General features: G+C 39.9%; 23 non-coding genes across 23 annotated transcripts; all 23 read right to left on the reverse strand.

The window, feature by feature from the left end:
• Positions 1-6081: 6081 nt before the first annotated feature.
• On the reverse strand, positions 6082-6153 carry trnaq-uug (transfer RNA glutamine (anticodon UUG)). The gene has a single exon. It is a non-coding gene; the product is annotated as a tRNA-Gln (tRNA).
• A 247-nt stretch (positions 6154-6400) lies between these two features.
• trnaq-uug (transfer RNA glutamine (anticodon UUG)) lies at positions 6401-6472 on the reverse strand. Its single transcript has one exon. It is a non-coding gene; the product is annotated as a tRNA-Gln (tRNA).
• A 1487-nt stretch (positions 6473-7959) lies between these two features.
• trnaq-uug (transfer RNA glutamine (anticodon UUG)) lies at positions 7960-8031 on the reverse strand. Its single transcript has one exon. It is a non-coding gene; the product is annotated as a tRNA-Gln (tRNA).
• A 1664-nt stretch (positions 8032-9695) lies between these two features.
• Positions 9696-9767, reverse strand: trnaq-uug (transfer RNA glutamine (anticodon UUG)). Its single transcript has one exon. It is a non-coding gene; the product is annotated as a tRNA-Gln (tRNA).
• A 2301-nt stretch (positions 9768-12068) lies between these two features.
• Positions 12069-12140, reverse strand: trnaq-uug (transfer RNA glutamine (anticodon UUG)). The gene has a single exon. It is a non-coding gene; the product is annotated as a tRNA-Gln (tRNA).
• A 746-nt stretch (positions 12141-12886) lies between these two features.
• trnaq-uug (transfer RNA glutamine (anticodon UUG)) lies at positions 12887-12958 on the reverse strand. The gene has a single exon. It is a non-coding gene; the product is annotated as a tRNA-Gln (tRNA).
• Positions 12959-13507: 549 nt separating this feature from the next.
• Positions 13508-13579, reverse strand: trnaq-uug (transfer RNA glutamine (anticodon UUG)). The gene has a single exon. It is a non-coding gene; the product is annotated as a tRNA-Gln (tRNA).
• Positions 13580-13824: 245 nt separating this feature from the next.
• On the reverse strand, positions 13825-13896 carry trnaq-uug (transfer RNA glutamine (anticodon UUG)). The gene has a single exon. It is a non-coding gene; the product is annotated as a tRNA-Gln (tRNA).
• A 443-nt stretch (positions 13897-14339) lies between these two features.
• Positions 14340-14411, reverse strand: trnaq-uug (transfer RNA glutamine (anticodon UUG)). Its single transcript has one exon. It is a non-coding gene; the product is annotated as a tRNA-Gln (tRNA).
• A 1065-nt stretch (positions 14412-15476) lies between these two features.
• Positions 15477-15548, reverse strand: trnaq-uug (transfer RNA glutamine (anticodon UUG)). Its single transcript has one exon. It is a non-coding gene; the product is annotated as a tRNA-Gln (tRNA).
• A 231-nt stretch (positions 15549-15779) lies between these two features.
• trnaq-uug (transfer RNA glutamine (anticodon UUG)) lies at positions 15780-15851 on the reverse strand. The gene has a single exon. It is a non-coding gene; the product is annotated as a tRNA-Gln (tRNA).
• A 246-nt stretch (positions 15852-16097) lies between these two features.
• Positions 16098-16169, reverse strand: trnaq-uug (transfer RNA glutamine (anticodon UUG)). Its single transcript has one exon. It is a non-coding gene; the product is annotated as a tRNA-Gln (tRNA).
• Positions 16170-16414: 245 nt separating this feature from the next.
• trnaq-uug (transfer RNA glutamine (anticodon UUG)) lies at positions 16415-16486 on the reverse strand. Its single transcript has one exon. It is a non-coding gene; the product is annotated as a tRNA-Gln (tRNA).
• Positions 16487-16929: 443 nt separating this feature from the next.
• On the reverse strand, positions 16930-17001 carry trnaq-uug (transfer RNA glutamine (anticodon UUG)). Its single transcript has one exon. It is a non-coding gene; the product is annotated as a tRNA-Gln (tRNA).
• A 2309-nt stretch (positions 17002-19310) lies between these two features.
• On the reverse strand, positions 19311-19382 carry trnaq-uug (transfer RNA glutamine (anticodon UUG)). The gene has a single exon. It is a non-coding gene; the product is annotated as a tRNA-Gln (tRNA).
• A 245-nt stretch (positions 19383-19627) lies between these two features.
• On the reverse strand, positions 19628-19699 carry trnaq-uug (transfer RNA glutamine (anticodon UUG)). The gene has a single exon. It is a non-coding gene; the product is annotated as a tRNA-Gln (tRNA).
• Positions 19700-19946: 247 nt separating this feature from the next.
• On the reverse strand, positions 19947-20018 carry trnaq-uug (transfer RNA glutamine (anticodon UUG)). Its single transcript has one exon. It is a non-coding gene; the product is annotated as a tRNA-Gln (tRNA).
• Positions 20019-20459: 441 nt separating this feature from the next.
• Positions 20460-20531, reverse strand: trnaq-uug (transfer RNA glutamine (anticodon UUG)). Its single transcript has one exon. It is a non-coding gene; the product is annotated as a tRNA-Gln (tRNA).
• Positions 20532-21080: 549 nt separating this feature from the next.
• On the reverse strand, positions 21081-21152 carry trnaq-uug (transfer RNA glutamine (anticodon UUG)). Its single transcript has one exon. It is a non-coding gene; the product is annotated as a tRNA-Gln (tRNA).
• A 2309-nt stretch (positions 21153-23461) lies between these two features.
• Positions 23462-23533, reverse strand: trnaq-uug (transfer RNA glutamine (anticodon UUG)). Its single transcript has one exon. It is a non-coding gene; the product is annotated as a tRNA-Gln (tRNA).
• Positions 23534-23778: 245 nt separating this feature from the next.
• Positions 23779-23850, reverse strand: trnaq-uug (transfer RNA glutamine (anticodon UUG)). Its single transcript has one exon. It is a non-coding gene; the product is annotated as a tRNA-Gln (tRNA).
• A 247-nt stretch (positions 23851-24097) lies between these two features.
• On the reverse strand, positions 24098-24169 carry trnaq-uug (transfer RNA glutamine (anticodon UUG)). The gene has a single exon. It is a non-coding gene; the product is annotated as a tRNA-Gln (tRNA).
• Positions 24170-24610: 441 nt separating this feature from the next.
• trnaq-uug (transfer RNA glutamine (anticodon UUG)) lies at positions 24611-24682 on the reverse strand. Its single transcript has one exon. It is a non-coding gene; the product is annotated as a tRNA-Gln (tRNA).
• Between the last annotated feature and the right edge of the window lie 301 nt (positions 24683-24983).

Genomic DNA, 24983 nt, shown 5'->3' on the forward strand with positions numbered 1-24983 from the left:
CACTGGGGAATCAGCTGACAGTGGCTTAACGTAGCACCTTCTTCTATACATTACATTATTACTATGCTCGCTACACTTTAATCTTAGCCGTTGTATTCTGCTGCTTATGATGTCCATTGATTTTTCTACGTTTTCTCCTGCATCTATTAAAGGAACACGCCCACATTTAGGAATTTAGCTTTGTCTGACGCAGCCCCCGCTAGCTTAGCTTAGCACAAAGACTGGAAGTGAATGGCTTCAGCTAGCATACTGCTCCCAAAAAGTGACAAAATAACGTGAACATTTTCCTATATTTATATGTTGTGATTTGTATAGTCACACCGTGTACAAATAACATGGTCATATGAGACACAGACATCTTTTAACAGTATACATACTGGGAACTATATGAAGAGTTTGGTTCCAAAACGCAATAAATCCATTTTGACAAATTTGGGTAAAAACGTGTTTTCTATACCAAGAATGTGACAAGATGAAAACTACTATTTTCTGTTACAAACTTTCACATAGCATCTTTAGGTTATAAAAACATAAAAAATTCAAATCCATAACTTGATTTTCAAAGATTTTTATAAAAACAAATTATTTTTTCCACAAAATGCAATAAATCCATGACGTTTTGTTTTTCAAAATTCTATGAATCTATTCAATCAACGTATAAATGTCCATTCATTATTGCCATTTTATATTCATTTAGTTGAACAGTTGTACACACTGATTAAAAAAATAAACATTAATGGCAATAATCTAAACACTTTGTCATATTAGGAACACTGTCATTGCTGCGCGGTTATACTTGACGTCGTCGCTTAAAATTTTTCACAGCGATTAGCTGTGTAAAGCACGAGTAAAGCTAGATGCTGTCGGGAGAACAAGCGAGTGCCTCTCGCGTAAATTATTAGATGTTGATGGCTTACATTTCTTTCCCGTCACAGAAAGCCACCACAGGTTTATCAATGCCATTAAAGTATTATTTTTTGTTTGTTTGTTGATCACGTAGTACAAAGTAGATGAGGAAAACTAGGACTCAGTGTACTCAACGCGCCACCATTTTTTGTTTACATTGCGTGGAATGGTGCGCTCGCTGTAATATGTGGAGCGGATTTATTGCATTTTGTGGAAAAGGAGGAGTGGCGTTTATTGCGTTTTGGGAAAAAAGCGAGAAAAGATGACAGAATAACACAGCGGATATTGGATTTTGCGTAAAATTAAGAATTTAATTTTAAATACTGACCTGATCTAATACTGATTTTGGCAGTAACTCATTTTTTTAAAAAATGGCGTTTATTGCGTTTTGGAACCAATCTCTTCATATTCTCAGAAGGTGGAGCACTGCTACAGGGGCGGAGTGACTCTGAGTGAACTCTCTGCTCCTCAACACTTGGTTTCTTGGGTGTTGCAAGCAAGTGGCATTGCTTCATTTTTTGAGAATATAGTTCCCTGTATGTATATGGTTAAAGATGACCTTGTTTATTGTACACAATGTGACTATACAAATTAAAACATATAAATAGGAAAATGTTGGCATTATTTTGTCACTTATTGGCAGCAGTATGCTAGCTGGAGCCATTCACTTCCACTCTTTGTCTGACGCAGCCCCCCCTAGCTTAGTTTAGCACAGAGATGAAAAAGGTATGTACTTATCTAACTCTGGGGGATATAGTGAATAAGCTAAATTCCCCAAATGTGGGCGTGTTCCTTTAATGTAAACCTGCTTTGAAACAATTGTGAAATAAAATAAAATTGAATTGAATTACACCATGGAATCCACAGGAAACAAAGCCCTGCTTGACCCAAAATTATAAACTTCCAATCAATACACTATGAAAAATAATGTTAAAGAAGTTAAAGTGTGTAGAGCTAAACATATCACACCATGGAACCAAATTGAAGCTATCTACTTGGTGATACATGGGTTCATTGAGTGAGTATCATTTAAATGAGGTGGCTTTGTTGTTTCTCAAAAACATATTTTCCACTGCCACAAACAGCTCTGCACAGGCTTTTGCCAACAACAAAGGTTCCACCAAGACTTGACCTCAGATGACTGAATTCAAAGTTTAGAGGGCTAACCATTACACCATGGAACCTCCAGGCAACAAAGGTCTGCTTGACCCAAAATTGTGAAGTTCCAACCAATACACCATCAGAGCTACCGTTGAAAAATTAAAGTGTGGATTGCTAAACATGACACCATAAAACCAAATTAAAGCCATCTACTGGGTGACACATGGGTTCATGGAGTGAGAATTATTTGATGAAGTGGATATTTAACTTTTCTCAAAATGATCTTCTCCAGTTCCGTACAGGCTTTTCTCAACAACTAAGGTTTCACTGAGACTTGAACTCGGATTACTGTATTCAAAGTCCAGAGTGCTAACCATTACACCATGGAACCACATGACAACAAAACCCTGCCTGACCCAAATTTGTAAATTTACAACCAATACACCATCAGAGCTATGGTTATAAGTTAAAGTGTGGATTGCTAAACATGACACCATGAAACCAAATTGAAGCCATCCACTGGGTGACACATGGGTTCATGGAGTGAGAATGATTTAATAAGTGGATATTTAACTTTTCTCAAAATGATCTTCTCCAGTTCCACAAATAGCTCTGTACAGGTTTTTGTCAACAACTAAGGTTCCAACGAGACTTCAACCCGGATCACTGGATTCAAAGTCCAGAGTGCTAACCATTACACCATGGAACCACACGACAATAAAACTCTGCTTGACACAAAATTATAAATTTCCAACCAATACACCATCAGAGCTACTGTTAAAAAGTTAAAGTGTGGAGTGCTAAACATGACACCATGAAACCAAACTGAAGCCATCTACTGGGTGACACATGGGCTCATGGAGTGATAATTATTTGATGAAGTGGATATTTAACTTTCCTCAAAATGATCTTCTCCAGTTCCACAAACAGCTCTGTACAAGTTTTTGTCAACAACTAAGGTTCCAACGAGACTTGAACTTGGATCACTGGATTCAAAGAACAGGGTGCTTACCATAACACAACGGAACCTCCAGCCAACAACACTCTGCTTGATCCAAAATTGTAAAGTTCCAACCAATAAACCATCAGAGCTACCGTTGAAAAATTTAAGTGTGGAGTGCAAAACATAACACCATGAAACCAATTTGAAGGCATCTACTAGGGTGACACATGAGTTCATGGAGTGAGAATTATTTGATGAAGTGGATATTTAACTTTTCTCAAAATTATCTTCTCCAATTCCACAAACAGTTCTGTACAGGCTTTTGTCAACAACTAAGGTTCCACCGAGACTTAAACTCGGATCACTGGATTTAAAATCCAGAGTGCTAACCATTACACCATGGAACCAGACGGCAACAAAACCCTGCTGGACCCAAAATTGTAAATTTCCAACCAATGCACCATCAGAGCTTCTGTTATCTTCTCCAGTTCCACAAACAGTTCTGTACAGGCTTTTGTCAACAACTAAGGTTCCACGGAGGCTTGAACTCGGATCACTGGATTCAAAGTCCAGAGTGCTAACCATTACACCATGGAACCAGACGGCAACAAAACCCTGCTGGACCAACCAATGCACCATCAGAGCTACTGTTAAAAGTTAAAGTGTGGATTGCTAAACATGACACCATAAAACCAAATTGAAGCCATCTACTGAGTGACACATGGGTTCATGGAGTGAGAATTATTTGATGAAGTGGATATTTAACTTTTCTCAAAATGATCTTCCAGTTCCACAAACCGTTCTGTACAGGCTTTTGTCAACAACTAAGGTTCCACCGAGATTTGAACTCGGATCAAAGCGCAGAGTGCTAACCATTACACCATGGAACCACACAGCAATGACACTCTGCCTGACCCAAAATTGTAAATTTCCAACCAATGCACCATCAGAATTACTGTTAAAAGTTAAAGTGTGGAGTGCTAAACATGACATCATGAAACCATCTACTGGGTGACACATGGGTTCATGGAGTGAGAATTATTATTTGATGAAGTGGATATTTAACTTTTCTCAAAATGACCTTCTCCAGTTCCGCCCAGGCTTTTGTCAACAACTAAGGTTTCACTGAGACTTGAACACAGATAAATGGATTCAAAGTGCTAGCCATTACACCATGGAACCACACAGCAATGCCACTCTGCCTGACCCAAAATTGTAAATTTCCAACCAATGCACCATCAGAGCTATTGTTAAAAGTTAAAGTGTGGAGTGCTAAACATGAGACCATGAAACCAAATTGAAGCCATCTACTGGGTGACACATGGGTTCATGGAGTGATAATTATTTGATGAAGTGGATATTTAACTTTTCTCAAAATGATCTTCTCCAGTTCCACACACAGCTCTGTACAGGCTTTTGTCAACAACTAAGGTTCCACCGAGACTTGAACTCAGATCACTGGATTTAAAATCCAGAGTGCTAACCATTACACCATGGAACCACACAGCAATGCCACTCTGCCACTCTGATCTTCTCCAGCTCCACAAAAAGCTCTGTACGGGCTCTTGTCATCAACTAAGGTTCCACCCAGACTTGAACTCGGATCATTGGATTCAAAGTCCAGAGTGCTAACCATTACACCATACGGCAAAAAAACCATGCTGGACCCAAAATTGTAAATTTCCAACCAATGCACCATCAGAGCTACTGTTAAAAGTTAAAGTGGGGATTGCTAAACACGACACCATTAAACCAAATTGAAGCCATCTACTGGGTGACACATGGGTTCATGGAGTGAGAATTATTTGAAGAAGTGGATATTTAACTTTTCTCAAAATGATCTTCCAGTTCCACAAAAAGTTCTGTACAGGCTTTTGTCAACAACAAAGGTTCCACCGAGATTTGAACTTGGATCGCTGGACTTAAAGTACAGAGTGCTAACCATTACACCATGGAACCACACTGCAACGTCACTCTGCCTGACCCAAAATTGTACATTTCCAACCAATGCACCATCAGAGCTACTGTTAAAAGTCAAAGTGTGGAGTGCTAAACATGACATCATGAAACCATCTACTGGGTGACACATGGGTTCATGGAGTGAGAATTATTATTCGATGAAGTGGATATTTAACTTTTCTCAAAATGACCTTCTCCAGTTCCGTCCAGGCTTTTGTCAACAACTAAGGTTTCACTGAGACTTGAACACAGATAAATGGATTCAAAGTCCAGAGTGCTAGCCATTAAACCATGGAACCAAACGTCAACAAAGCTCTGCCTGACCCAAAATTGTAAATTTCCAACCAATACACTATCAGAGCTACTGTTGAAAGTTAAAGTGTGGATTGCTAAACATGACACCATAAAACCATCTACTGGTTGACACATGGGTTCATCGAGTGAGAATTATTTGATGAAATGGATATTTAACTTTCTCAAAATGATCTTCTCCAGTTCCACACACAGCTCTGTACAGGCTCTTGTCAACAACTAAGGTTACACCGAGACTTGAACTCGGATCACTGGATTCAAAGTCCAGAGTCCTAACCATTACACCATGGAAGCACACGGCAACAAAATCCTGCTGGACCCAAATTTGTAAATTTCCAACCACAGCACCATCCGAGCTACTGTTAAAAGTTAAATTGTGGATTGCTAAACATGACACCATAAAACCAAATTGAAGCCATATACTGGGTGACACATGGGTTCATGGAGTGATAATTATTCGATGAAGAGGATCTTTAACTTTTCTCAAAATTATCTTCTCCAGTTCCACAAACAGTTCTGTACAGGCTTTTGTCAACAACTAAGGTTCCACCGAGACTTGAATTCGGATCACTGGATTCAAAGTCCAGAGTGCTAACCATTACAACATGGAACCACACAGCAATGACACTCTGCCTGACCCAAAATTGTAATTTTCCAACCAATGCACCATCAGAGCTACTGTTAAAAGTTAAATTGTGGATTGCTAAACATGACACCATGAAACCAAATTGAAGCCATCTACTGGGTGAAACATGTGTTCATGGAGTGATAATTATTTGATGAAGAGGATCTTTAACTTTTCTCAAAATGATCTTCTCCAGTTCCACAAAAAGTTCTGTACAGGCTCTTGTCAACAACTAAGGTTCCACCGAGACTTGAACTCGGATCACTGGATTCAAAGTCCAGAGTGCTAACCATTACACCATGGAACCAGACGGCAACAAAACCCTGCTGGTCCCAAAATTGTAAATTTCCAACCAATGCACCATCAGAGCTACTGTTAAAAGTTAAAGTGTGGATTGCTAAACATGACACCATAAAACCAAATTGAAGCCATCTACTGGGTGACACATGGGTTCATGGAGTGATAATTATTTGATGAAGAGGATCTTTAACTTTTCTCAAAATGATCTTCTCCAGTTCCACAAAAAGCTCTGTACAGGCTCTTGTCAACAACTAAGGTTCCACCGAGACTTGAACTCGGATCACTGGATTCAAAGTCCAGAGTGCTAACCATTACACCATGGAACCAGACGACAACAAAACCCTGCTGGACCCAAAATTGTAAATTTCCAACCAATGCACCATCAGAGCTACTGTTAAAAGTTAAAGTGTGGATTGCTAAACATGACACCATGAAACCAAATTGAAGCCATCTACTGGGTGAAACATGTGTTCATGGAGTGATAATTATTTGATGAAGAGGATCTTTAACTTTTCTCAAAATGATCTTCTCCAGTTCCACAAAAAGCTCTGTACAGGCTCTTGTCAACAACTAAGGTTCCACCGAGACTTGAACTCGGATCACTGGATTCAAAGTCCAGAGACTAACCATTACACCATGGAACCAGACGGCAACAAAACCCTGCTGGACCCAAAATTGTAAATTTCCAACCAATGCACCATCAGAGCTACTGTTAAAAGTTAAAGTGTGGAGTGCTAAACATGACATCATGAAACCATCTACTGGGTGACACATGGGTTCATGGAGTGAGAATTATTATTTGATGAAGTGGATATTTAACTTTTCTCAAAATTACCTTCTCCAGTTCCGTCCAGGCTTTTGTCAACAACTAAGGTTTCACTTAGACTTGAACACAGATAAATGGATTCAAAGTGCAGAGTGCTAGCCATTACACCATGGAACCAAACGGCAACAAAGCTCTGCCTGACCCAAAATTGTAAATTTCCAACGAATACACTATCAGAGAAACTGTTGATAATTGTATGTGTGTAGTGAAAATCATGACACCATGAAACCAAATTGAAGCCATCTACTGGGTTACACATGGGTTCATGGAGTGAGAATTATTTGATGAAGTGGATATTTAACTTTTCTCAAAATGGTCTTCTCCAGTTCCACACACAGCTCTGTACAGGCTTTTGTCAACAACTAAGGTTCCACCAAGATTTGAATTAGGATCACTGGATTCAAAGTCCAGAGTGCTAACCATTACACCATGGAACCACACTGCAACCAAATTTGTAAATTTCCAACCAATGCACCATCCGAGCTACTGTTAAAAGTTCAATTGTGGATTGCTAAACATTACACCATAAAATCAAATTGAAGCCATCTACTGGGTGACACATGGGTTCATGGAGTGAGAATTATTTGATGAAGTGGATATTTAACTTTTCTCAAAATTATCTTCTCCAGTTCCACAAACAGTTCTGTACAGGCTTTTGTCAACAACTAAGGTTCCATCGAGACTTGAACTCGGATCACTGGATTCAAAGTCCAGAGTGCTAACCATTACAACATGGAACCACACAGCAATGACACTCTGCCTGACCCAAAATTGTAATTTTCCAACCAATGCACCATCAGAGCTACTGTTAAAAGTTAAATTGTGGATTGCTAAACATGACACCATGAAACCAAATTGAAGCCATCTACTGGGTGAAACATGTGTTCATGGAGTGATAATTATTTGATGAAGAGGATCTTTAACTTTTCTCAAAATGATCTTCTCCAGTTCCACACACACCTCTGTACAAGCTTTTGTCAACAACTAAGGTTCCACCGAGACTTGAACTCGGATCACTGGATTCAAAGTCCAGAGTGCTAACCATTACACCATGGAACCAGACGGCAACAAAACCCTGCTGGACCCAAATTTGTAAATTTCCAACCAATGCACCATCAGAGCTACTGTTAAAAGTTAAAGTGTGGATTGCTAAACATGACACCATAAAACCATCTACTGGTTGACACATGGGTTCATCGAGTGAGAATTGTTATTTGATGAAGTGGATATTTAACTTTTCTCAAAATTATCTTCTCCAGTTCCACAAACAGTTCTGTACAGGCTTTTGTCAGCAACCGAGACTTGAACTCAGATCGCTGGACTCAAAGTGCAGAGTGCTAACCATTACACAATGGAACCACACAGCAATGACACTCTGCCTGACCCAAAATTGTAATTTTCCAACCAATGCACCATCAGAGCTACTGTTAAAAGTTAAAGTGTCGAGTGCTAAACATGACATCATGAAACCATCTACTGGGTGACACATGGGTTCATGGAGTGAGAATTATTATTTGATGAAGTGGATATTTAACTTTTCTCAAAATGACCTTCTCCAGTTCCGTCCAGGCTTTTGTCAACAACTAAGGTTTCACTGAGACTTGAACACATATAAATGGATTCAAAGTGCAGAGTGCTAGCCATTACACCATGGAACCAAACGGCAACAAAGCTCTGCCTAACCCAAAATTGTAAATTTCCAACCAATACACTATCAGAGCTACTGTTGAAAAATGTATGTGTGTAGTGAAACTCATGACACCATTAAAACCAAATTGAAGCCATCTACTGGGTGACACATGGGTTCATGGAGTGAGAATTATTTGATGAAGTGGATATTTAACTTTTCTCAAAATGACCTTCCAGTTCCACACACACCTCTGTACAAGCTTTTGTCAACAACTAAGGTTCCGCAGAGACTTGATCTCGGATCACTGGATTCAAAGTCCAGAGTGCTAACCATTACACCATGGAACCACACAGCACTAACACTCTGCCTGAACCAAAATTGTAAATTTCCAACCAATGCACCATCAGAGCTACTGTTAAAAGTTAAAGTGTGGATTGCTAAACATGACACCATGAAACCAAATTAAAGCCATCTACTGGGTGACACATGGGTTCATGGAGTGAGAATTATTCGATGAAGAGGATCTTTAACTTTTCTCAAAATGATCTTCTCCAGTTCCACAAAAAGCTCTGTACAGGCTCTTGTCAACAACTAAGGTTCCACCGAGACTTGAACTCGGATCACTGGATTCAAAGTCCAGAGTGCTAAACATGACATCATGAAACCATCTACTGGGTGACACATGGGTTCATGGAGTGAGAATTATTTGATGAAGTGGATATTTAACTTTTCTCAAAATGTTCTTCTCCAGTTCCACACACAGCTCTGTACAGGCTTTTGTCAACAACTAAGGTTCCACAGAGACTTGAATTCGGATCACTGGATTCAAAGTCCAGAGTGCTAACCATTACACCATGGAACCACACGGCAACCAAAATTGTAAATTTCCAACCAATGCACCATCCGAGCTACTGTTAGAAGTTAAATTGTGGATTGCTAAACATTACACCATAAAACCAAATTGAAGCCATCTACTGGGTGACACATGGGTTCATGGAGTGAGAATTATTTGATGAAGTGGATATTTAACTTTTCTCAAAATTATCTTCTCCAGTTCCACAAACAGTTCTGTACAGGCTTTTGTCAACAACTAAGGTTCCACCGAGACTTGAACTCGGATCACTGGATTCAAAGTCCAGAGTGCTAACCATTACACCATGGAACCAGACGGCAACAAAACCCTGCTGGACCCAAAATTGTAAATTTCCAACCAATGCACCATCAGAGCTACTGTTAAAAGTTAAAGTGTGGAGTGCTAAACATGACACCATAAAACCATCTACTGGTTGACACATGGGTTCATCGAGTGAGAATTGTTATTTGATGAAGTGGATATTTAACTTTTCTCAAAATTATCTTCTCCAGTTCCACAAACAGTTCTGTACAGGCTTTTGTCAGCAACCGAGACTTGAACTCAGATCGCTGGACTCAAAGTGCAGAGTGCTAACCATTACACAATGGAACCACACAGCAATGACACTCTGCCTGACCCAAAATTGTAATTTTCCAACCAATGCACCATCAGAGCTACTGTTAAAAGTTAAAGTGTCGAGTGCTAAACATGACATCATGAAACCATCTACTGGGTGACACATGGGTTCATGGAGTGAGAATTATTATTTGATGAAGTGGATATTTAACTTTTCTCAAAATGACCTTCTCCAGTTCCGTCCAGGCTTTTGTCAACAACTAAGGTTTCACTGAGACTTGAACACATATAAATGGATTCAAAGTGCAGAGTGCTAGCCATTACACCATGGAACCAAACGGCAACAAAGCTCTGCCTAACCCAAAATTGTAAATTTCCAACCAATACACTATCAGAGCTACTGTTGAAAAATGTATGTGTGTAGTGAAACTCATGACACCATAAAACCAAATTGAAGCCATCTACTGGGTGACACATGGGTTCATGGAGTGAGAATTATTTGATGAAGTGTATATTTAACTTTTCTCAAAATGACCTTCCAGTTCCACACACACCTCTGTACAAGCTTTTGTCAACAACTAAGGTTCCGCAGAGACTTGATCTCGGATCACTGGATTCAAAGTCCAGAGTGCTAACCATTACACCATGGAACCACACAGCACTAACACTCTGCCTGAACCAAAATTGTAAATTTCCAACCAATGCACCATCAGAGCTACTGTTAAAAGTTAAAGTGTGGATTGCTAAACATGACACCATGAAACCAAATTAAAGCCATCTACTGGGTGACACATGGGTTCATGGAGTGAGAATTATTTGATGAAGTGGATATTTAACTTTTCTCAAAATGGTCTTCTCCAGTTCCACACACAGCTCTGTACAGGCTTTTGTCAACAACTAAGGTTCCACAGAGACTTGAATTCGGATCACTGGATTCAAAGTCCAGAGTGCTAACCATTACACCATGGAACCACACGGCAACCAAAATTGTAAATTTCCAACCAATGCACCATCCGAGCTACTGTTAGAAGTTAAATTGTGGATTGCTAAACATTACACCATAAAACCAAATTGAAGCCATCTACTGGGTGACACATGGGTTCATGGAGTGAGAATTATTTGATGAAGTGGATATTTAACTTTTCTCAAAATGATCTTCTCCAGTTCTACACACAGCTCTGTACAGGCTTTTGTCAACAACTAAGGTTCTACCGAGACTTGATCTCGGATCACTAGACTCAAAGTCCAGAGTGCTAACCATTACACCATGGAACCACACAGCACTAACACTCTGCCTGACCCAAAATTGTAAATTTCCAACCAATGCACCATCAGAGCTACTGTTAAAAGTTAAAGTGTGGACTGCTAAACATGACACCATGAAACCAAATTGAAGCCATCTAATGGGTGACACATGGGTTCATGGAGTGAAAATTATTTGATGAAGTGGATATTTAACTTTTCTCAAAATGATCTTCTCCAGTTCCACAAAAAGCTCTGTACAGGCTCTTGTCAACAACTAAGGTTCCACCGAGACTTGAACTCGGATCACTGGATTCAAAGTCCAGACTGCTAACCATTACACCATGGAACCACATGGTAACAAAACTCTGCTGGACCCAAATTTGTAAATTTCCAACCAATGCACCATCAGAGCTACTGTTAAAAGTTAAAGTGTGGATTGCTAAACATGACACCATGAAACCAAATTAAATCCATCTACTGGGTGAAACATGTGTTCATGGAGTGAGAATTATTTGATGAAGAGGATCTTTAACTTTTCTCAAAATGATCTTCTCCAGTTCCACAAAAAGCTCTGTACAGGCTCTTGTCAACAACTAAGGTTCCACCGAGACTTGAACTCGGATCACTGGATTCAAAGTCCAGAGTGCTAAACATGACATCATGAAACCATCTACTGGGTGACACATGGGTTCATGGAGTGAGAATTATTTGATGAAGTGGATATTTAACTTTTCTCAAAATGGTCTTCTCCAGTTCCACACACAGCTCTGTACAAGCTTTTGTCAACAACTAAGGTTCCACCGAGACTTGAATTCGGATCACTGGATTCAAAGTCCAGAGTGCTAACCATTACACCATGGAACCACACGGCAACCAAACTTGTAAATTTCCAACCAATGCACCATCCGAGCTACTGTTAGAAGTTAAATTGTGGATTGCTAAACATGACACCATGAAACCAAATTAAAGCCATCTACTGGGTGAAACATGTGTTCATGGAGTGAGAATTATTTGATGAAGAGGATCTTTAACTTTTCTCAAAATGATCTTCTCCAGTTCTACACACAGCTCTGTAAAGGCTTTTGTCAACATCTAAGGTTTCACCGAGACTTGATCTCGGATCACTGGATTTAAAGTCCAGAGTGCTAACCATTACACCATGGAACCACACAGCACTAACACTCTGCCTGACCCAAAATTGTAAATTTCCAACCAATGCACCATCAGAGCTACTGTTAAAAGTTAAAGTGTGGATTGCTAAACATGACACCATGAAACCAAATTAAATCCATCTACTGGGTGAAACATGTGTTCATGGAGTGAGAATTATTTGATGAAGAGGATCTTTAACTTTTCTCAAAATGATCTTCTCCAGTTCCACAAAAAGCTCTGTACAGGCTCTTGTCAACAACTAAGGTTCCACCGAGACTTGAACTCGGATCACTGGATTCAAAGTCCAGAGTGCTAAACATGACCTCATGAAACCATCTACTGGGTGACACATGGGTTCATGGAGTGAGAATTATTTGATGAAGTGGATATTTAACTTTTCTCAAAATGGTCTTCTCCAGTTCCACACACAGCTCTGTACAGGCTTTTGTCAACAACTAAGGTTCCACCGAGACTTGAATTCGGATCACTGGATTCAAAGTCCAGAGTGCTAACCATTACACCATGGAACCACACGGCAACCAAATTTGTAAATTTCCAACCAATGCACCATCCGAGCTACTGTTAGAAGTTAAATTGTGGATTGCTAAACATTACACCATAAAACCAAATTGAAGCCATCTACTGGGTGACACATGGGTTCATGGAGTGAGAATTATTTGATAAAGTGGATATTTAACTTTTCTCAAAATCATCTTCTCCAGTTCTACACACAGCTCTGTACAGGCTTTTGTCAACAACTAAGGGTCCACCGAGACTTGAACTCGCATCACTGGATTCAAAGTCCAGAGTGCTAACCATTACACCATGGAACCAAACGGCAACAAAACCTGCTGGACCCAAAATTGTACATTTCCAACCAATGCACCATCAGAGCTACTGTTAAAAGTTAAAGTGTGGCTTGCTAAACATGACACCATGAAACCAAATTGAAGGCATCTACTGGGTGACACATGGGTTCATGGAGTGAGAACTACTTGATGAAGAGGATCTTTAACTTTTCTCAAAATGATCTTCTCCAGTTCCACAAAAAGCTCTGTACAGGCTCTTGTCAACAACTAAGGTTCCACCGAGACTTGAACTCAGATCACTGGATTCAAAGTCCAGAGTGCAAACCATTACACCATGGAACCACATGGTAACAAAACTCTGCTGGACCCAAATTTGTAAATTTCCAACCAATGCACCATCAGAGCTACTGTTAAAAGTTAAAGTGTGGATTGCTAAACATGACACCATAAAACCAAATTGAAACCATCTACTGGGTGACACATGGGTTCATGGAGTGAGAATTATTTGATGAAGTGGATATTTAACTTTCCTCAAAATGACCTTCCAGTTCCACACACACCTCTGTACAAGCTTTTGTCAACAACTAAGGTTCCACCGAGACTTGAACTCGGATCACTGGATTCAAAGTCCAGAGTGCTAACCATTACACCATGGAACCACACAGCACTAACACTCTGCCTGACCCAAAATTGTAAATTTCCAACCAATGCACCATCAGAGCTACTGTTAAAAGTTAAAGTGTGGATTGCTAAACATGACACCATGAAACCAAATTAAAGCCATCTACTGGGTGACACATGGGTTCATGGAGTGAGAATTATTTGATGAAGAGGATCTTTAACTTTTCTCAAAATGATCTTCTCCAGTTCCACAAAAAGCTCTGTACAGGCTCTTGTCAACAACTAAGGTTCCACCGAGACTTGAACTCGGATCACTGGATTCAAAGCCCAGAGTGCTAAACATGACATCATGAAACCATCTACTGGGTGACACATGGGTTCATGGAGTGAGAATTATTTGATGAAGTGGATATTTAACTTTTCTCAAAATGGTCTTCTCCAGTTCCACACACAGCTCTGTACAGGCTTTTGTCAACAACTAAGGTTCCACCGAGACTTGAATTCGGATCACTGGATTCAAAGTCCAGAGTGCTAACCATTACACCATGGAACCACACGGCAACCAAAATTGTACATTTCCAACCAATGCACCATCCGAGCTACTGTTAGAAGTTAAATTGTGGATTGCTAAACATTACACCATAAAACCAAATTGAAGCCATCTACTGGGTGACACATGGGTTCATGGAGTGAGAATTATTTGATGAAGTGGATATTTAACTTTTCTCAAAATGATCTTCTCCAGTTCTACACACAGCTCTGTACAGGCTTTTGTCAACAACTAAGGTTCCACCGAGACTTGATCTCGGATCACTAGACTCAAAGTCCAGAGTGCTAACCATTACACCATGGAACCACACAGCACTAACACTCTGCCTGACCCAAAATTGTAAATTTCCAACCAATGCACCATCAGAGCTACTGTTAAAAGTTAAAGTGTGGACTGCTAAACATGACACCATGAAACCAAATTGAAGCCATCTAATGGGTGACACATGGGTTCATGGAGTGAAAATTATTTGATGAAGTGGATATTTAACTTTTCTCAGAATGATCTTCTCCAGTTCCACAAAAAGCTCTGTACAGGCAAGAGTCAACAACTAAGGTTCCACAGAGACTTGAACTCGGATCACTGGATTCAAAGTCCAGACTGCTAACCATTACACCATGGAACCACATGGTAACAAAACTCTGCTGGACCCAAAATTGTAAATTTCCAACCAATGCACCATCAGAGCTACTGTTAAAAGTTAAAGTGTGGATTGCTAAACATGACACCATGAAACCAAATTAAATCCATCTACTGGGTGAAACATGTGTTCATGGAGTGAGAATTATTTGATGAAGAGGATCTTTAACTTTTCTCAAAATGATCTTCTCCAGTTCCACAAAAAGCTCTGTACAGGCTCTTGTCAACAACTAAGGTTCCACCGAGACTTGAACTCGGATCACTGGATTCAAAGTCCAGAGTGCTAAACATGACCTCATGAAACCATCTACTGGGTGACACATGGGTTCATGGAGTGAGAATTATTTGATGAAGTGGATATTTAACTTTTCTCAAAATGGTCTTCTCCAGTTCCACACACAGCTCTGTACAGGCTTTTGTCAACAACTAAGGTTCCACCGAGACTTGAATTCGGATCACTGGATTCAAAGTCCAGAGTGCTAACCATTACACCATGGAACCACACGGCAACCAAATTTGTAAATTTCCAACCAATGCACCATCCGAGCTACTGTTAGAAGTTAAATTGTGGATTGCTAAACATTACACCATAAAACCAAATTGAAGCCATCTACTGGGTGACACATGGGTTCATGGAGTGAGAATTATTTGATAAAGTGGATATTTAACTTTTCTCAAAATCATCTTCTCCAGTTCTACACACAGCTCTGTACAGGCTTTTGTCAACAACTAAGGTTCCACCGAGACTTGAACTCGCATCACTGGATTCAAAGTCCAGAGTGCTAACCATTACACCATGGAACCAAACGGCAACAAGACCTGCTGGACCCAAAATTGTACATTTCCAACCAATGCACCATCAGAGCTACTGTTAAAAGTTAAAGTGTGGCTTGCTAAACATGACACCATGAAACCAAATTGAAGGCATCTACTGGGTGACAAATGGGTTCATGGAGTGAGAACTACTTGATGAAGAGGATCTTTAACTTTTCTCAAAATGATCTTCTCCAGTTCCACAAAAAGCTCTGTACAGGCTCTTGTCAACAACTAAGGTTCCACCGAGACTTGAACTCAGATCACTGGATTCAAAGTCCAGAGTGCAAACCATTACACCATGGAACCACATGGCAACAAAACTCTGCTGGACCCAAATTTGTAAATTTCCAACCAATGCACCATCAGAGCTACTGTTAAAAGTTAAAGTGTGGATTGCTAAACATGACACCATAAAACCAAATTGAAGCCATCTACTGGGTGACACATGGGTTCATGGAGTGAGAATTATTTGATGAAGTGGATATTTAACTTTTCTCAAAATGACCTTCCAGTTCCACACACACCTCTGTACAAGCTTTTGTCAACAACTAAGGTTCCACCGAGACTTGAACTCGGATCACTGGATTCAAAGTCCAGAGTGCTAACCATTACACCATGGAACCACACAGCACTAACACTCTGCCTGACCCAAAATTGTAAATTTCCAACCAATGCACCATCAGAGCTACTGTTAAAAGTTAAAGTGTGGATTGCTAAACATGACACCATGAAACCAAATTAAAGCCATCTACTGGGTGACACATGGGTTCATGGAGTGAGAATTATTTGATGAAGAGGATCTTTAACTTTTCTCAAAATGATCTTCTCCAGTTCCACAAAAAGCTCTGTACAGGCTCTTGTCAACAACTAAGGTTCCACCGAGACTTGAACTCGAATCACTGGATTCAAAGCCCAGAGTGCTAAACATGACATCATGAAACCATCTACTGGGTGACACATGGGTTCATGGAGTGAGAATTATTTGATGAAGTGGATATTTAACTTTTCTCAAAATGGTCTTCTCCAGTTCCACACACAGCTCTGTACAGGCTTTTGACAACAACTAAGGTTCCACCGAGACTTGAATTCGGATCACTGGATTCAAAGTCCAGAGTGCTAACCATTACACCATGGAACCACAAGGCAACCAAAATTGTAAATTTCCAACCAATGCACCATCCGAGCTACTGTTAGAAGTTAAATTGTGGATTGCTAAACATTACACCATAAAACCAAATTGAAGCCATCTACTGGGTGACACATGGGTTCATGGAGTGAGAATTATTTGATGAAGTGGATATTTAACTTTTCTCAAAATGATCTTCTCCAGTTCTACACACAGCTCTGTACAGGCTTTTGTCAACAACTAAGGTTCCACCGAGACTTGATCTCGGATCACTAGACTCAAAGTCCAGAGTGCTAACCATTACACCATGGAACCACACAGCACTAACACTCTGCCTGACCCAAAATTGTAAATTTCCAACCAATGCACCATCAGAGCTACTGTTAAAAGTTAAAGTGTGGACTGCTAAACATGACACCATGAAACCAAATTGAAGCCATCTACTGGGTGACACATGGGTTCATGGAGTGAAAATTATTTGATGAAGTGGATATTTAACTTTTCTCAAAATGATCTTCTCCAGTTCCACAAAAAGCTCTATACAGGCTCTTGTCAACAACTAAGGTTCCACCGAGACTTGAACTCGGATCACTGGATTCAAAGTCCAGACTGCTAACCATTACACCATGGAACCACATGGTAACAAAACTCTGCTGGAACAAAATTTGTAAATTTCCAACCAATGCACCATCAGAGCTACTGTTAAAAGTTAAAGTGTGGATTGCTAAACATGACACCATGAAACCAAATTAAAGCCATCTACTGGGTGAAACATGTGTTCATGGAGTGAGAATTATTTGATGAAGAGGATCTTTAACTTTTCTCAAAATGATCTTCTCCAGTTCCACAAAAAGCTCTGTACAGGCTCTTGTCAACAACTAAGGTTCCACCGAGACTTGAAATCGGATCACTGGATTCAAAGTCCAGAGTGCTAAACATGACATCATGAAACCATCTACTGGGTGACACATGGGTTCATGGAGTGAGAATTATTTGATGAAGTGGATATTTAACTTTTCTCAAAATGGTCTTCTCCAGTTCCACACACAGCTCTGTACAGGCTTTTGTCAACAACTAAGGTTCCACCGAGACTTGAATTCGGATCACTGGATTCAAAGTCCAGAGTGTTAACCATTACACCATGGAACCACACGGCAACCAAATTTGTAAATTTCCAACCAATGCACCATCCAAGCTACTGTTAGAAGTTAAATTGTGGATTGCTAAACATTACACCATAAAACCAAATTGAAGCCATCTACTGGGTGACACATGGGTTCATGGAGTGAGAATTATTTGATGAAGTGGATTTTTAACTTTTCTCAAAATGATCTTCTCCAGTTCTACACACAGCTCTGTACAGGCTTTTGTCAACAACTAAGGTTCCACCGAGACTTGATCTCGGATCACTGGACTCAAAGTCCAGAGTGCTAACCATTACACCATGGAACCACACAGCACTAACACTCTGCCTGACCCAAAATTGTAAATTTCCAACCAATGCACCATCAGAGCTACTGTTAAAAGTTAAAGTGTGGATTGCTAAACATGACACCATGAAACCAAATTGAAGCCATCTACTGGGTGACACATGGGTTCCTGGAGTGAAAATTATTTGATGAAGTGGATATTTAACTTTTCTCAAAATGATCTTCTCCAGTTCCACAAAAAGCTCTGTACAGGCTCTTGTCAACAACTAAGGTTCCACCGAGACTTGAACTCGGATCACTGGATTCAAAGTCCAGACTGCTAACCATTACAACATGAAACCACATGGTAACAAAACTCTGCTGGAACCAAATTTGTAAATTTCCAACCAATGCACCATCAGAGCTACTGTTAAAAGTTAAAGTGTGGATTGCTAAACATGACACCATGAAACCAAATTAAAGCCATCTACTGGGTGAAACATGTGTTCATGGAGTGAGAATTATTTGATGAAGAGGATCTTTAACTTTTCTCAAAATGGTCTTCTCCAGTTCCACACACAGCTCTGTACAGGCTTTTGTCAACAACTAAGGTTCCACCGAGACTTGAATTTGGATCACTGGATTCAAAGTCCAGAGTGCTAAACATGACATCATGGAACCACACAGCAACCAAATTTGTAAATTTCCAACCAATGCACTATCCGAGCTACTGTTAGAAGTTAAATTGTGGATTGCTAAACATTACACCATAAAACCAAATTGAAGCCATCTACTGGGTGACACATGGGTTCATGGAGTAAGAATTATTTGATAAGGTGGATATTTAACTTTTCTCAAAATGATCTTCTCCAGTTCCACAAAAAACTCTGTACAGGCTTTTGTCAACAACTAAGGTTCCACCGAGACTTGAACTCGCATCACTGGATTCAAAGTCCAGAGTGCTAACCATTACACCATGGAACCACATGGTAACAAAACTCTGCTGGAACCAAATTTGTAAATTTCCAACCAATGCACCATCAGAGCTACTGTTAAAAGTTAAAGTGTGGATTGCTAAACATGACACCATAAATCCAAATTGAAGCCATCTACTGGGTGACACATGGGTTCATGGAGTGAGAATTATTTGATGAAGTGGATATTTAACTTTTCTCAAAATGATCTTCCAGTTCCACACACACCTCTGTACAAGCTTTTGTCAACAACTAAGGTTCCACCGAGACTTGAACTCGGATCACTGGATTCAAAGTCCAGAGTGCTAACCATTACACCATGGAACCACACAGCACTAACACTCTGCCTGACCCAAAATTATAAATTTCCAACCAATGCACCATCAGAGCTACTGTTAAAAGTTAAAGTGTGGATTGCTAAACATGACACCATGAAACCAAATTGAAGCCATCTACTGGGTGACACATGGGTTCATGGAGTGAAAATTATTTGATGAAGTGGATATTTAACTTTTCTCAAAATGATCTTCTCCAGTTCCACAAAAGGCTCTGTACAGGCTCTTGTCAACAACTAAGGTTCCACCGAGACTTGAACTCGGATCACTAGATTCAAAGTCCAGAGTGCTAACCATTACACCATGGAACCACAAGGTAACAAAACTCTGCTGGACCCAAATTTGTAAATTTCCAACCAATGCACCATCAGAGCTACTGTTAAAAGTTAAAGTGTGGATTGCTAAACATGACACCATGAAACCAAATTAAATCCATCTACTGGGTGAAACGTGTTCATGGAGTGAGAATTATTTGATGAAGAGGATCTTTAACTTTTCTCAAAATGATCTTCTCCAGTTCCACAAAAAGCTCTGTACAGGCTCTTGGCAACAACTAAGGTTCCACCGAGACTTGAACTCGGATCACTGGATTCAAAGTCCAGAGTGCTAAACATGACATCATGAAACCATCTACTGGGTGACACATGGGTTCATGGAGTGAGAATTATTTGATGAAGTGGATATTTAACTTTTCTCAAAATGGTCTTCTCCAGTTCCACACACAGCTCTGTACAGGCTTTTGTCAACAACTAAGGTTCCACCGAGACTTGAATTCGGATCACTGGATTCAAAGTCCAGAGTGCTAACCATTACACCATGGAACCACACGGCAACCAAATTTGTAAATTTCCAACCAATGCACCATCCGAGCTACTGTTAGAAGTTAAATTGTGGATTGCTAAACATTACACCATAAAACCAAATTGAAGCCATCTACTGGGTGACACATGGGTTCATGGAGTGAGAATTATTTGATGAAGTGGATATTTAACTTTTCTCAAAATAATCTTCTCCAGTTCTACACACAGCTCTGTACAGGCTTTTGTCAACAACTAAGGTTCCACCGAGACTTGAACTCGCATCACTGGATTCAAAGTCCAGAGTGCTAACCATTACATCACGGAACCAGACGGCAACAAAACCTGCTGGACCCAAAATTGTAAATTTCCAACCAATGCACCATCAGAGCTACTGTTAAAAGTTAAAGTGTGGATTGCTAAACATGACACCATGAAACCAAATTGAAGGCATCTACTGGGTGACACATGGGTTCATGGAGTGAGAATTACTTGATGAAGAGGATCTTTAACTTTTCTCAAAATGATCTTCTCCAGTTCCACAAAAAGCTCTGTACAGGCTCTTGTCAACAACTAAGGTTCCACCGAGACTTGAACTCGGATCACTGGATTCAAAGTCCAGAGTGCTAACCATTACACCATGGAACCACACGGCAACCAAATTTGTAAATTTCCAACCAATGCACCATCCGCGCTACTGTTAGAAGTTAAATTGTGGATTGCTAAACATTACACCATAAAACCAAATTGAAGCCATCTACTGGGTGACACATGGGTTCATGGAGTGAGAATTATTTGATGAAGTGGATATTTAACTTTTCTCAAAATGATCTTCTCCAGTTCTACACACAGCTCTGTACAGGCTTTTGTCAACAACTAAGGTTCCACCGAGACTTGATCTCGGATCACTAGACTCAAAGTCCAGAGTGCTAACCATTACACCATGGAACCACACAGCACTAACACTCTGCCTGACCCAAAATTGTAAATTTCCAACCAATGCACCATCAGAGCTACTGTTAAAAGTTAAAGTGTGGACTGCTAAACATGACACCATGAAACCAAATTGAAGCCATCTACTGGGTGACACATGGGTTCATGGAGTGAAAATTATTTGATGAAGTGGATATTTAACTTTTCTCAAAATGATCTTCTCCAGTTCCACAAAAAGCTCTATACAGGCTCTTGTCAACAACTAAGGTTCCACCGAGACTTGAACTCGGATCACTGGATTCAAAGTCCAGACTGCTAACCATTACACCATGGAACCACATGGTAACAAAACTCTGCTGGAACAAAATTTGTAAATTTCCAACCAATGCACCATCAGAGCTACTGTTAAAAGTTAAAGTGTGGATTGCTAAACATGACACCATGAAACCAAATTAAAGCCATCTACTGGGTGAAACATGTGTTCATGGAGTGAGAATTATTTGATGAAGAGGATCTTTAACTTTTCTCAAAATGATCTTCTCCAGTTCCACAAAAAGCTCTGTACAGGCTCTTGTCAACAACTAAGGTTCCACCGAGACTTGAAATCGGATCACTGGATTCAAAGTCCAGAGTGCTAAACATGACATCATGAAACCATCTACTGGGTGACACATGGGTTCATGGAGTGAGAATTATTTGATGAAGTGGATATTTAACTTTTCTCAAAATGGTCTTCTCCAGTTCCACACACAGCTCTGTACAGGCTTTTGTCAACAACTAAGGTTCCACCGAGACTTGAATTCGGATCACTGGATTCAAAGTCCAGAGTGTTAACCATTACACCATGGAACCACACGGCAACCAAATTTGTAAATTTCCAACCAATGCACCATCCAAGCTACTGTTAGAAGTTAAATTGTGGATTGCTAAACATTACACCATAAAACCAAATTGAAGCCATCTACTGGGTGACACATGGGTTCATGGAGTGAGAATTATTTGATGAAGTGGATTTTTAACTTTTCTCAAAATGATCTTCTCCAGTTCTACACACAGCTCTGTACAGGCTTTTGTCAACAACTAAGGTTCCACCGAGACTTGATCTCGGATCACTGGACTCAAAGTCCAGAGTGCTAACCATTACACCATGGAACCACACAGCACTAACACTCTGCCTGACCCAAAATTGTAAATTTCCAACCAATGCACCATCAGAGCTACTGTTAAAAGTTAAAGTGTGGATTGCTAAACATGACACCATGAAACCAAATTGAAGCCATCTACTGGGTGACACATGGGTTCCTGGAGTGAAAATTATTTGATGAAGTGGATATTTAACTTTTCTCAAAATGATCTTCTCCAGTTCCACAAAAAGCTCTGTACAGGCTCTTGTCAACAACTAAGGTTCCACCGAGACTTGAACTCGGATCACTGGATTCAAAGTCCAGACTGCTAACCATTACAACATGAAACCACATGGTAACAAAACTCTGCTGGAACCAAATTTGTAAATTTCCAACCAATGCACCATCAGAGCTACTGTTAAAAGTTAAAGTGTGGATTGCTAAACATGACACCATGAAACCAAATTAAAGCCATCTACTGGGTGAAACATGTGTTCATGGAGTGAGAATTATTTGATGAAGAGGATCTTTAACTTTTCTCAAAATGGTCTTCTCCAGTTCCACACACAGCTCTGTACAGGCTTTTGTCAACAACTAAGGTTCCACCGAGACTTGAATTTGGATCACTGGATTCAAAGTCCAGAGTGCTAAACATGACATCATGGAACCACACAGCAACCAAATTTGTAAATTTCCAACCAATGCACTATCCGAGCTACTGTTAGAAGTTAAATTGTGGATTGCTAAACATTACACCATAAAACCAAATTGAAGCCATCTACTGGGTGACACATGGGTTCATGGAGTAAGAATTATTTGATAAGGTGGATATTTAACTTTTCTCAAAATGATCTTCTCCAGTTCCACAAAAAACTCTGTACAGGCTTTTGTCAACAACTAAGGTTCCACCGAGACTTGAACTCGCATCACTGGATTCAAAGTCCAGAGTGCTAACCATTACACCATGGAACCACATGGTAACAAAACTCTGCTGGAACCAAATTTGTAAATTTCCAACCAATGCACCATCAGAGCTACTGTTAAAAGTTAAAGTGTGGATTGCTAAACATGACACCATAAATCCAAATTGAAGCCATCTACTGGGTGACACATGGGTTCATGGAGTGAGAATTATTTGATGAAGTGGATATTTAACTTTTCTCAAAATGATCTTCCAGTTCCACACACACCTCTGTACAAGCTTTTGTCAACAACTAAGGTTCCACCGAGACTTGAACTCGGATCACTGGATTCAAAGTCCAGAGTGCTAACCATTACACCATGGAACCACACAGCACTAACACTCTGCCTGACCCAAAATTATAAATTTCCAACCAATGCACCATCAGAGCTACTGTTAAAAGTTAAAGTGTGGATTGCTAAACATGACACCATGAAACCAAATTGAAGCCATCTACTGGGTGACACATGGGTTCATGGAGTGAAAATTATTTGATGAAGTGGATATTTAACTTTTCTCAAAATGATCTTCTCCAGTTCCACAAAAGGCTCTGTACAGGCTCTTGTCAACAACTAAGGTTCCACCGAGACTTGAACTCGGATCACTAGATTCAAAGTCCAGAGTGCTAACCATTACACCATGGAACCACATGGTAACAAAACTCTGCTGGACCCAAATTTGTAAATTTCCAACCAATGCACCATCAGAGCTACTGTTAAAAGTTAAAGTGTGGATTGCTAAACATGACACCATGAAACCAAATTAAATCCATCTACTGGGTGAAACGTGTTCATGGAGTGAGAATTATTTGATGAAGAGGATCTTTAACTTTTCTCAAAATGATCTTCTCCAGTTCCACAAAAAGCTCTGTACAGGCTCTTGGCAACAACTAAGGTTCCACCGAGACTTGAACTCGGATCACTGGATTCAAAGTCCAGAGTGCTAAACATGACATCATGAAACCATCTACTGGGTGACACATGGGTTCATGGAGTGAGAATTATTTGATGAAGTGGATATTTAACTTTTCTCAAAATGGTCTTCTCCAGTTCCACACACAGCTCTGTACAGGCTTTTGTCAACAACTAAGGTTCCACCGAGACTTGAATTCGGATCACTGGATTCAAAGTCCAGAGTGCTAACCATTACACCATGGAACCACACGGCAACCAAATTTGTAAATTTCCAACCAATGCACCATCCGAGCTACTGTTAGAAGTTAAATTGTGGATTGCTAAACATTACACCATAAAACCAAATTGAAGCCATCTACTGGGTGACACATGGGTTCATGGAGTGAGAATTATTTGATGAAGTGGATATTTAACTTTTCTCAAAATAATCTTCTCCAGTTCTACACACAGCTCTGTACAGGCTTTTGTCAACAACTAAGGTTCCACCGAGACTTGAACTCGCATCACTGGATTCAAAGTCCAGAGTGCTAACCATTACATCACGGAA

The sequence above is a fragment of the Paramisgurnus dabryanus genome, chromosome 14 (genome assembly GCF_030506205.2).
Source record: "Paramisgurnus dabryanus chromosome 14, PD_genome_1.1, whole genome shotgun sequence".
Taxonomy (NCBI): Eukaryota; Metazoa; Chordata; class Actinopteri; order Cypriniformes; family Cobitidae; genus Paramisgurnus; species Paramisgurnus dabryanus.